We start from the raw sequence: 10,918 nt of genomic DNA, 5'->3' as shown, positions 1-10,918 counted from the left end.
TTCTCTCTCTCTCTGCCAAATAAATAAAATACATAACAAAAAAAAAAAAAAAAAGGAAAGAAAAAGAAATGTCCCTTATGGTTTGTGTCCCTCTCTGATTTTATCTTTTTACCTTCCTTCCCCTACGATTCTGTTAATTTGTCTCGTTTGTTATGGAATATTTTTAAATGATGTGAAATAAACTCAAATATATTTGCATAGTTCAGATTTTAATAACATTGTAAATAAGCAGAAGTTTCTCAGCTCATTTCACTGTCCAGTCTCTCCTTCCTCAATCCAAAGCACCTTTTTCCAGTGCACACTTTAAAGAAAGGAACAGCCTTTATGAATCTGTAGATGACACCACAGTGTCCTATTTTTCAAAATCCCAATTGTGTTCTATTCGAGTTCTTCTAAGTCCCTTTCATTTTTCTCCCCTCAGCATACTCCTACACAGTGCTGTCAGGACTGGTCTCTACTGACAGAGGCAGACTTGATTTACCCATTTTGACTATATTATGGAAATAAAATGTGACTACAATGCTGGGTTTTGTTCATATATTTCTTCATAATTCGATACTTTATTTCCCAATTTTGCCTCCTCAGAATATACCGGTGATAAAAATACTCACAATACACACATGTTGGTGAACAAATGCACAATTACACCAGGAGCATATATAGCTTGAACTATTTCATGGAATAGTTTCATGTTCTCATTCAACAATGTTGCCACTTTTTTACTTTTTCTAAGAAATCTAATTAAATTTTTATCTTTCAGAGTTCTGTTTTCTGTTTCTCATAGCCTTCTTAAAGACTGGCAGCATTAGACTTTCTGTTTTGTGAAAAATTAAAGTATTCAAAATATGTCAATGTTTGAGAAAAGCCAATCAATAATTAACATATTGGTTTAGCCTTCTGTGATATTTGTATTTTTAGATTACATATATGAAAGATTTACCTTATTCCCTTATTGTGTTTAGTCAAAGTGTGATGCTGTAGAATTAGAAAGTTCTTCTAGAATCTTCCAATAGAAAAATATTGTCCTTTGTATTTAGGATTTTCAGGTGAATAGAAGTCTTTGTGAAGATGAACTAAACCATCTTAAATTGACGGACCCTATTTATCAGAATTTCATATAGTTTTACTCACCAAAATAGGTAGTTATCTTACTCACAGCAAAGTAAGTTTTGTCCTATTACTACGTCAAAGGTGAAGAATCTAATCTGATCTTAAACACTCAGGTAGGATGTGTCACAATGTGAACTTCTTCATTCATGTCTTCCCCATAGCCAGTACCTCGTTAGTCCTCAAGAGAACGATCATACATTGTAGCTCATCCCCCTGCCTTCCTATAGCTCATCAACAATCCTATTTAAAAGTAGAACCCCAAGAATCAGAGGATCCACACGAGGCAGAAAATGAGGGAACAAGCTTATAAGACGCTACTGACAAAGGCTTCAGAATCAGAATACTTCCCCCTGCCAACCACTAGTTTCCTATTTTTGCCCTTCAGTATCACTTAACATTCAAAACGGTAACCTCCCAGTTTCAGTAGCAATTATGGCCCCTAAAACATGAAAATAAGGGGTGCCTGGGTATCTCCGTTGGTTAAGTGACTGACTCTTGATTCAGCTTGGAGTCCTCTTGAGATCCTCTTTCCCTTTGCCCCTCCCCCTCCTCTCTCTCTAAATGAACAAATAAAAAATATTTTTTATTTTATTTTTTTTTTAATTTATTTATTTGAGAGAGAGAGAGAGAGAGATCACAAGTAAGCAGGGAGGCAGGCAGAGAGAGAGGGGGAAGCAGGCTCCCCGCTGAGCAGAGAGCCCGATGCAGGGCTCGATCCCAAGACCCTGAGATCATGACCTGGGCCGAAGGCAGAGGCTTAAGCCACTGAGCCACCCAGGCGCCCCAAAATATTTTTTATTTTTAAAGATTTTATTTATTTGACAGAGAGGGAACACAAGCAGGGGGAGTGGGAGAGGGAGAAGCAGGCTCCCCACTGAGCATGGAGCCCGATGTGGGGCTCGATCCCCGGACCCTGGGACCATGACCTGAGCCAAAGGCAGACACTTAACTGAGCCCCCAGGTGCCCCAACAAATAAAATCTTTAAAATACAAAAATAGGATTTTAACAATTAAGTATGAATTACAGTAGACTGAGTCTTCAAGACAGGTTGAAAAATCAAACTCCTACTGCCATCAAACAGGCTGCTACATTTCCCTTGGGTATGCCTTTCTCGAGGTTCTTCATCCAAATAAAGAGAAGTACATAGATGGAGATAGATAAAGCTTAGAGATACTTCTCTTTACCTGGGTGCCAAAGGAAAACTGCACTGGATGGATGGTGTGAAACAGGCAGGACTTGATTCAAAGCTATTCCATTTGGACAGAGATGAAAGTCAACTCCAATGAAACAAATACAGGAGAATTTTTAATCACTGGGGTGAGCTAGCAGCAAAACGCTGTCCACAGCTAAAGGGGAATGGGTCCAGGTGATGAGACCATCTGTGTTTGCCAAGTGACACTAATTCGTTCATTGAATGGCATCTTCTACCCCCCCACACAGACCAAGGGACACAGAAGCTATCTTTCTTGATGGTTACATATCAAAGGGATGGCTCCCAGTCCTTGAGAAAGCGGTTTCTGGGCTGTAAAACTGGCAAGACTCTTGGAGATTTATCTCTCAAAGAGGCAGAAGAACTTACGATTCCAAGTGTTTTCAAGTAAATGCTTTAGGAGAAGACAAATCAGGGCCAGGAGGCACAGAGAAGCCTGTCTCGAGTTCACTCAAGCTACCAGATACCATAAGGCTGTCTTGGTTGATGGAAATGGAGGGTGGTGTTAGGTTGCTGTAGGACAGTGACAGCAGAGCAAGGCTGGAGGTTTATGACCGGAACATTTGCTGAATTTGAAAAAGGCTCTGTTTTAGGAGTTGTACAGGACAGAGTCTCCAGCCCTGGACACAAAAGAATCACTGGCAGATACCACTGTGTAAAATGGGGATGATCAATTTAAGCTTTCCCTGGAATTAACATTTTCCTTTTATTATCTAAAGATGAGGATTCATCAGAGGATGGATGGTAAACCCAGAGGTAAAGATCACACCTGGAAACAAGTTTACTTACACACACACACACACACTCACAAGTCAAGGGGGGCCTAGGTGGCTCAGCTGGTTAAGGGCTGACTCTGGATTTAAGCTCATGATCTCAGAGTGGTGGGATTAAATCCCACAGTGCACTGGGCTCTTCACACAGTGGAGACACTGCTGGAGGTCTCTCTCCCTCTATTCATGCCCCACCACCCCACATTCTTCTATGCCTGCTCATTCTCTCTCAAAGAAATCTTAAAAACAAACAAAAACAAAAAACAAAAAAAACAAACAAAACAAAGACAATCAAAAACAAAACCTCAAGATCAGGGGCACCTGGGTGACTTAGTCATTAAGTGTCTGCCTTTGGCTCAGGTCATGATCCCAGGGTCCTGGGATCAGCCCCCACATAGGGCTCTCTTCTCAGCAGAGAGCCTGCTTCCCCCCCTCTCTCTGCCTGCCTCTCCACCTACTTTTGATCTCTGCCAAATAAAAAATCTTAAAAAAATTTTTTTAACTTCATTTTGAGTAACAGTTTCTTGGAACATTAAACAGATGCCAGAAAAATTAGTTATAAATGTGAAGGCCAAGTATATATAACAATCATGGGCAGAAGGAAAAAAAAATACATCATTTGCACTATGAATGAAACTATTTAAAAATTTTAAGATGTGTTCAGGTTGAGAGTCCCTCTAATAGTTTGGGAAGCTTTCAAATATTTTTAAAATCCCTTCTTAAATCATCAGACAGTATCAGATATTAGCAGAGTATTTTTGCATGAACCCCAAGTTCCTTTCAACTGCTCACGTAAGAACAAATTTGAAACCTTCTCTCACCATTTTAGGCAAGAGATGTTCAATTGTCAGGATGAAAGCAATGAGTCAAGCAGCTCTCAAAGGGCTTTGCTTTCTAGGAGTAGGAGAATCACGAAGAGACCTTTAATAAAATTTTCCTTGTATTTATTACAAACTTACCATTTGCAGCATAGCACCTGCCTAGACATTTAACAAGGTGGAAGAGAAAAAAAAAATGAGAATAGGCACTCAGAGTCCCATGTGCTAAGTACATTATACTTGGGTTATGCCAAAGCCACATTTCTTGCAATGCAATGTTCTTGTTTACAGCAGCAGCATGAATAAAAATATTAAACCATCTATTTTCCATAATTAATGCAGAAAAGATGAAATATAAACACATCACTTTCTACTAGGATGTGGAAATAGGAAGGGTAATAAAACCCAGACTCCTGTAATAGATTCAATCCGTAAGAAAAAAAAATTAATAATATATGGGGCCAAAGCAAGACAAAATTAAGTACCATGTGAAGCTTTTAAGCAAATGGACTGATCATATTAATCTAAAGCAAACGAGTGGCAGAATGACCAAGAAGAGTGGTTTAGAATATAGGACGATTATGAAAAACACACAGAAGCATCAACAAAATAAAGACTGATTAAAAGGATTGGCTGGGCTCAGAAAATCACCTGAGTTTCTTCTCATAAAAAACAAGAACAGATACTTGACTCTAATATCGTACAACTCTCTATTTCGAGGCTCTTCACCAAAACGTGGGCAAACTTGCTTTTTATATCTTTTCACTCACAAGGTCCTCCCACATGTTGGATCAGAAAAATATTTCTCAAAAATTCAATGACATCTTATGGGAAAAACTTGACTTAAACACTTGAGATGGCATCACTACACTGTAATTAACGTTAGCTTTAATTATTAATAAGCTTCTGAAAAGCATATTAAAAAGGAGCTTGTCATTTTGTTAAACATATCAAATGGTGCAAGGTTCTAGTTATCTTCAACATAAACATTTGAGACAGTGCACTGAATTCAGAAACAGAAAGCTAAATAAATTCAATTAAAAATGAAAATTGAATTCAGGATGAAACAACAAAGTTTAACACATCCCAGTATATGAAATTATAGTTTTTCTCTCATTTCTATTTTTTTTATTCTGGATATTCAGAGTTGCTCAGATTTTTGGATCAGCGTTTATTTGATATCAGCTGGAAAAATTTCGACCTTCAGACTAAGCGGCCGAAAACCGGGCAAACACAGTACTGTTTTGTTTTTTTTCATTTGCTTGTTTGCTTTTACACATAGTAGGGCGGAAGAAAGAATTCCTTTAATATTTTTTTTTAGATTACTTATTTATTTATTTGACAGACAGAAATCACAAGTAGGCAGAGAGGCAGGCAGAGAGAGAGAGAGGAGGAAGCAGGCTCCCCACTGAGCAGAGAGCCCGATGCGGGGCTCAATCCCAGGACCCTGGGATCATGACCTGAGCCGAAGGCAGAGGCTTTAACCCACTGAGCCACCCAGCCGCCCCCCTTTAATATTCTTACCTTTGCTGAAGCTTCATGACGAGTGGATAAAGGCTTTGCATTATTTGCTTCGGGGCTTACAACAAACGATTTCCTTTGCCCAGCAGACAGCTTGGGACTAAGGACGAGTCAATACCAAACCAAAGCCTTTCGAGACCCCAGAGACAGGCTTTTATACCTGCCATGCCACAAGAAAAATGTGCTCCAGCTAGCACACCGGTTCCCGATGATGAGAAGCACCTGGAGGCTGGGCGTTCAGTCACGGATCTGCAATGAGAAACAGGTCCACGCCAGCTGGTGCACCTGCCCGCAGTTCTCCAGCTGAGTGAGGCCTCCATCTCGGGACTCCTGGAGAATCCACAGAGGAGAAGCATAGGACTTTAGGACTGAAGCCACTGCATTCCGGGTGGTTTGTTACTTACCAGTTTTGTAAGATTAGCTAGCTGTAACAGGGGGTGGGCCAGAATATGGTCGGGAAAGGGATCCTTCCTCTGGCACGCCCAGTCCGCAGCTTAAGGATGGTATTGAATCAGGCTCCTGATTAAACCCTGGGACAGTCTCCGTGTTTTAGTGGGAAGAACAACATGGGTAACACGGATTTACAAAGCCCTTCTAGTATCTAGGACCTTTTTTCACAATAAGCTGGATTTTAGGGATTGTTTATTTATCTCAAAACCCCTGGGAGACTGAAGCTCAAGATGATGTCCAATGGTTAAATTCTCCCATTGCTTACACGGTCACGGTGTTATTCCCGTTCCTTTAATCCCTTTCTGAAGGGGACTGACATCTGTGTCTGACACCAATAATGGTCAGGGATTGATGTCACTCTTTTAAACCCCTTCAGGATCCCGAGTCATCTGATGGATCGCTTCCACCTGTTGCCAAGTATTCCCTAAATTAGAATTTCACTACAGCAGGTGTGACTAATTGGGAGTTCTAAGTTCTTGTCATGACTCCAATGAACCCTCTTAATGAATTTTTATTTTTAAGAAAAGTCTATCATAGTGTGTAGAAAAACTCTAGAGTGTTCTATAAAATACATGATGACGATAATGGAAAAGGAAAATAAGTAACTGAAACAAAGTCTATCAGATTGCCATTGCAAATCAACTAATTCAGTGTTTTCTTTGTAAGATTTTATTTATTTATTTGACAAACAGAGATCACAAGTAGGCAGAGAGGCAGGCAGAGAGAGAGGGGGAAGCAGGCTACCTGCTAAGCAGGGAGCCCGATGTGGGGCTCAATCCCAGGACCTGAGTCGAAGGCAGAGGCTTAACCCACTGAGCCACCCAGGTGCCCCCACTGTTTTTTGGGTTTTTTGTTGTTGTTTTTAACATTTTTATTTATTTGAGAGAGACTGAGAGATCACAGAAGCAGAGGGAGAAGCAGGCTCCCCGCTGAGCAGAGAGCCCAATGTGGGTCTTGATCCCAGGACCCTGAGATCATGACCTGAGCCAAAGGCAGAGGCTTAACCCACTGAGCCACCCAGGCGCCCCTGCCCCCACTGCATTTGGAGCCGGCCAGGTTCCACTAGGAACACTCATTTAATCCTAATTGCCACAATTCCAATGACACATTCAATATGGAACTCATTCCAGGCACAATAACAAGGGCAGTAAGGAAAGCCAAAAGGGGCTCTATGGTAAATCACTGGGAGTAAGACAGCCATTCTCAAGTTTTTTTTTTTTTTTTTTTTAATTTTATTTTTCATAAACATATAATATCTTTTTATCCCCAGGGGTACAGGTCTGTGAATCGCCAGGTTTACACACTTCACAGCACTCACCATAGCACATACCCTCCCCAATGTCCATAATCCCCCCCCCCCACACACCCCCCATTAACCCTCAGTTTGTTTTGTGAGATTAAGAGTCACTTATGGTTTGTCTCCCTCCCAATCCCATCTTGTTGCCATTCTCAAGTTTTAAAGTGATTATGACTGAAAGAAGAGACCCTGGAAAGGTAACTCTAGACCATTTATAGAGGGTTCAAGGAGATAATTTTAGGCTGTGGTTCAGGGAGTAACTAAACGTTATCACTGGCTCCAAGATGGCTCATTCTGCCTTAAGGGGAAGAAAGATCTTTATGAAAAAGTCTAAGAATGCCCCAACAGGTATTTTGGAAGGCTGCTTAGAAGATCTGAATAGTATTTTACAAGGCAATCTAAGTAGGCACCTGTATACTAAGATCCAAAATAAGTAGCTTGGAATTATTTTCTCACATCCAGCCAGATAAAGCATTTATTAATTTATTAATTTATTTATTAATTGAATGCCTTTTGCAGACATATTAGTTGGATGTGAGCAAGGAGAGAAGAATGTGCAAAAATACATAATACGTAACAGGTTGTACAACTGTTACAACATTATTTTTGTAACTAATCCTTATACACACACACACACACACACACACACACACACATATACAATCTTGCCATTTATTTGGAAGTTATATCCGTCTTCTCATCTAGGTTGGTTTCTGTCATATTCGTTAGATAAATGTTCATTAAATTTTAAGGTGTAAATTCTACATAAGGACTAATTTTCTTGTCACACATGCTTGTGTCTGTAATTTTCCTTCTCCAAACCAAAGCTGGGATAGAAGGCAACCCAAGAGGAGCGTCTCCTTCGCTCTTTCTCTGATTTCCCACTGGCCTTCATGGAGATGACATTTTGTCACAGAGACTGGGTGTGCTCCTGCATTTCACTCCTCAAGTCCAAGGCTAACAGAATCCCCACTGCAATCCCTCAGTACAGCAGGAGTCAAGCACATGTCTTTGTGTCACGGACTTAGCTCTACCTGCACTGGAGCTCTCACCCTGCAGAGCCTGGGGTTCTCATCCCATTCTCTGTCTGGCCTGGAACTCTGTTACAACATTACCTTATCCCTTATCCCTTGCTACAGCTGCCCCATTCCAAGCTCAATGACCATCAACTTTCATTGACCCTTCCAACTGGGAGGAAGAGATCTTTCTAAACCTTTAGTGAAGCACAATGGAGACACTTCTAGCTCTTTCTTTTTTTTTTTTATTTATTTTTATTTATTTGACAGAGATCACAAGTAGGCAGAGAGGCAGGCAGAGAGAGAGGAGGGGAAGCAGGCTCCCTGACAAGCAGAGAGCCCGATGTGGGGCTCGATCCCAGGACCCTGGGATCATGACCTGAGCTGAAGGCAGAGGCTTTAACCCACTGAGCCACCCCAAGCGCCCCCTAGCTCTTTCTATATGTACTTTACAGTGGCCACTTCTATTGGTGTGAGACTTTTCTATATGGTGGTCTCATTATAGCCCTGAAAAAGAAAAAGTGTTTTTCCTTCAACTTGAGCTCATATGGGCAATGAAGCAAGAAAATATCCAAAGACCTCTTACTTCACTTCTGTCTCATTCCTCCAAAAGGCACATTCTTTTTCCTTGATAGTAAGATCTTTATTTCTTATAAGAACCCGCCTTTCACTACTGGTTTATGATTAAGTGTCAGGACCCAAGTCTCCTGAGCACATATCCTGATACAGAAAGAGAGCTGTTACAATTCAGGAAAGGAAATAAACATCTTTCATCTGTGCAAAAAAATTTTTAAGATTCTTCTTTCTTTTTGTCCTTAAGATTGGCACAGTAAATCAGCCAAAACCTTATCAATGGATCCATACTCCAGTGACTAGCTTGCTTTTTGCCACTTTTGACTGTACACCTTCACAATGGTCACAGGATTCTTCTGCTTCTAGGAAGATGGAGTAGATGTCCTTTGCTCTATTTCTCAAATTCAGCAGGCTCTGAAAGGTAGACAAAGTGGCAGGTTGTCTAGAAACTTTAAATTCCGAGGAATGACACTGACGTGAATTCACTGACTTTTCTTTTTGCCTCATACACCCCAGGCTTAATGCTGAAGAAACCATCAATCTCAAAACATCAACTGGTACAGACAAGTAAAAAGCCAAAATAAAACACTGCTTCTCTCTAGCAGAGAACCAGGAAAGGAGAAAAGTAACAATACAGAAAACTTTTTTTAAGTTACTAATATCCTTTAATTATTGAATATTTTTATTAAAATTCTCTCATTTTAATTTTTTTTATAAACATATAATGTATTATTAGGCCCAGGGGTACAGGTCTCTGAATCGCCAGGTTTACACACTTCACAGCACTCACCATAGCACATACCCTCCCCAATGTCCATAATCCCACCACCCTCTCCCGACCCCCCCCCCCCCAGCAACCCCAGCAACAAGTTTTTTTTGTGAGATTAAGAGTTTCTTATGGTTTGTCTCCCTCCCAATCCCATCTTGTTTCATTTATTCTTTTCCTACTCCCCAAACCCCCCACATTGCATCTCCACTTCCTCATATCAGGGAGATCATATGATATGATCTTTGTCTTTCTCCAATTGACTTATTTCGCTAAGCATAATACCCTCTAGTTCCATCCATGTCATTGCAAATGGCAAGATTTCGTTTCTTTTGATGACTGCGTAGTATTCCATAACAATACAGAAAACTTTTAAACAATAATTGCTCTATTACAAAGTACAGGACAGAAAAACCTCCCAAATACATCCCTACCAAATACTGAAGAGACAGTCTCAACTTTCACACTCGCATGGCTATGACAAGACACCCAAATTTCCATTGGAGTAACACCAGAGAAGTTAGAATAGGAAGAGAGAACACAGTCAGCAAAATATGGATACAGGTAATAGGCTCTCCTTCTTGTCTTGAGTTTTCCAAATTAAGCTTAAGCAAACAAAAATTGTAAAACTACTTAATGTGGTTCTAAATGTATATGTTCCAGATAGTATGTTATAAATAAGGGGATGCCATAGGACATAAAGGTAAGCAAGATTTTCCTACTTCATCTGAACTGGTAAGATTACAACACCAATAGACAGTGACAAGTTTTGTATATATAATACCTAGACCATTAATAAACTTCACAATGAAGTAACCTCAAAAAGCCTGTAGGTAAATCAGAAGGGAATTCTAAAAAAAAAAAAAAACCAAACTGTTCAAGTAACCCAAAGGAAGGCAGGAAAAAGAAAACAAAACCATGAGAAACAGAAGAACAAATAGAAAGCAAAAAGAGTGGTACAGTTAATTCTTAATATTTCAATAATTAAATTATAAGCAAATGATCTGAAAATACAAATTAAAGACGGGGATTGGCAGGATGGACCATAAGACATAATCCAAATTCATGCTGTCTGTAAAAGAGCAATATGAGGAATTCTTATGGTTAATGGAAATGTTCTCTATCTTGACTGTGGCAACGTCAGTATCTTAGCTGTGATACCGTATTACATTTGGCGAGATGTTACCATGGATGGAAACTGGGTGAGGATAATGTGATCTTATCTCTGTATTATTTTTTACAACTGCAGGTGAAGCTACAAGTATCTCAAAATAAAAATTTTAGTTAAAAAATAAAATAAATCCACATTAAAATAAAAAATATATTATTCATGTTATACTCAGTAAATGGAGGGCGATATCATAGAGGCAATACTTCCTAGAGAGA

Source organism: Enhydra lutris, unplaced genomic scaffold, assembly GCF_002288905.1.
Source record: "Enhydra lutris kenyoni isolate GAN:26980312 unplaced genomic scaffold, ASM228890v2 scaffoldscaffold193, whole genome shotgun sequence".
Classification (NCBI taxonomy): domain Eukaryota; kingdom Metazoa; phylum Chordata; class Mammalia; order Carnivora; family Mustelidae; genus Enhydra; species Enhydra lutris.
This window is presented reverse-complemented; position numbering follows the sequence as displayed.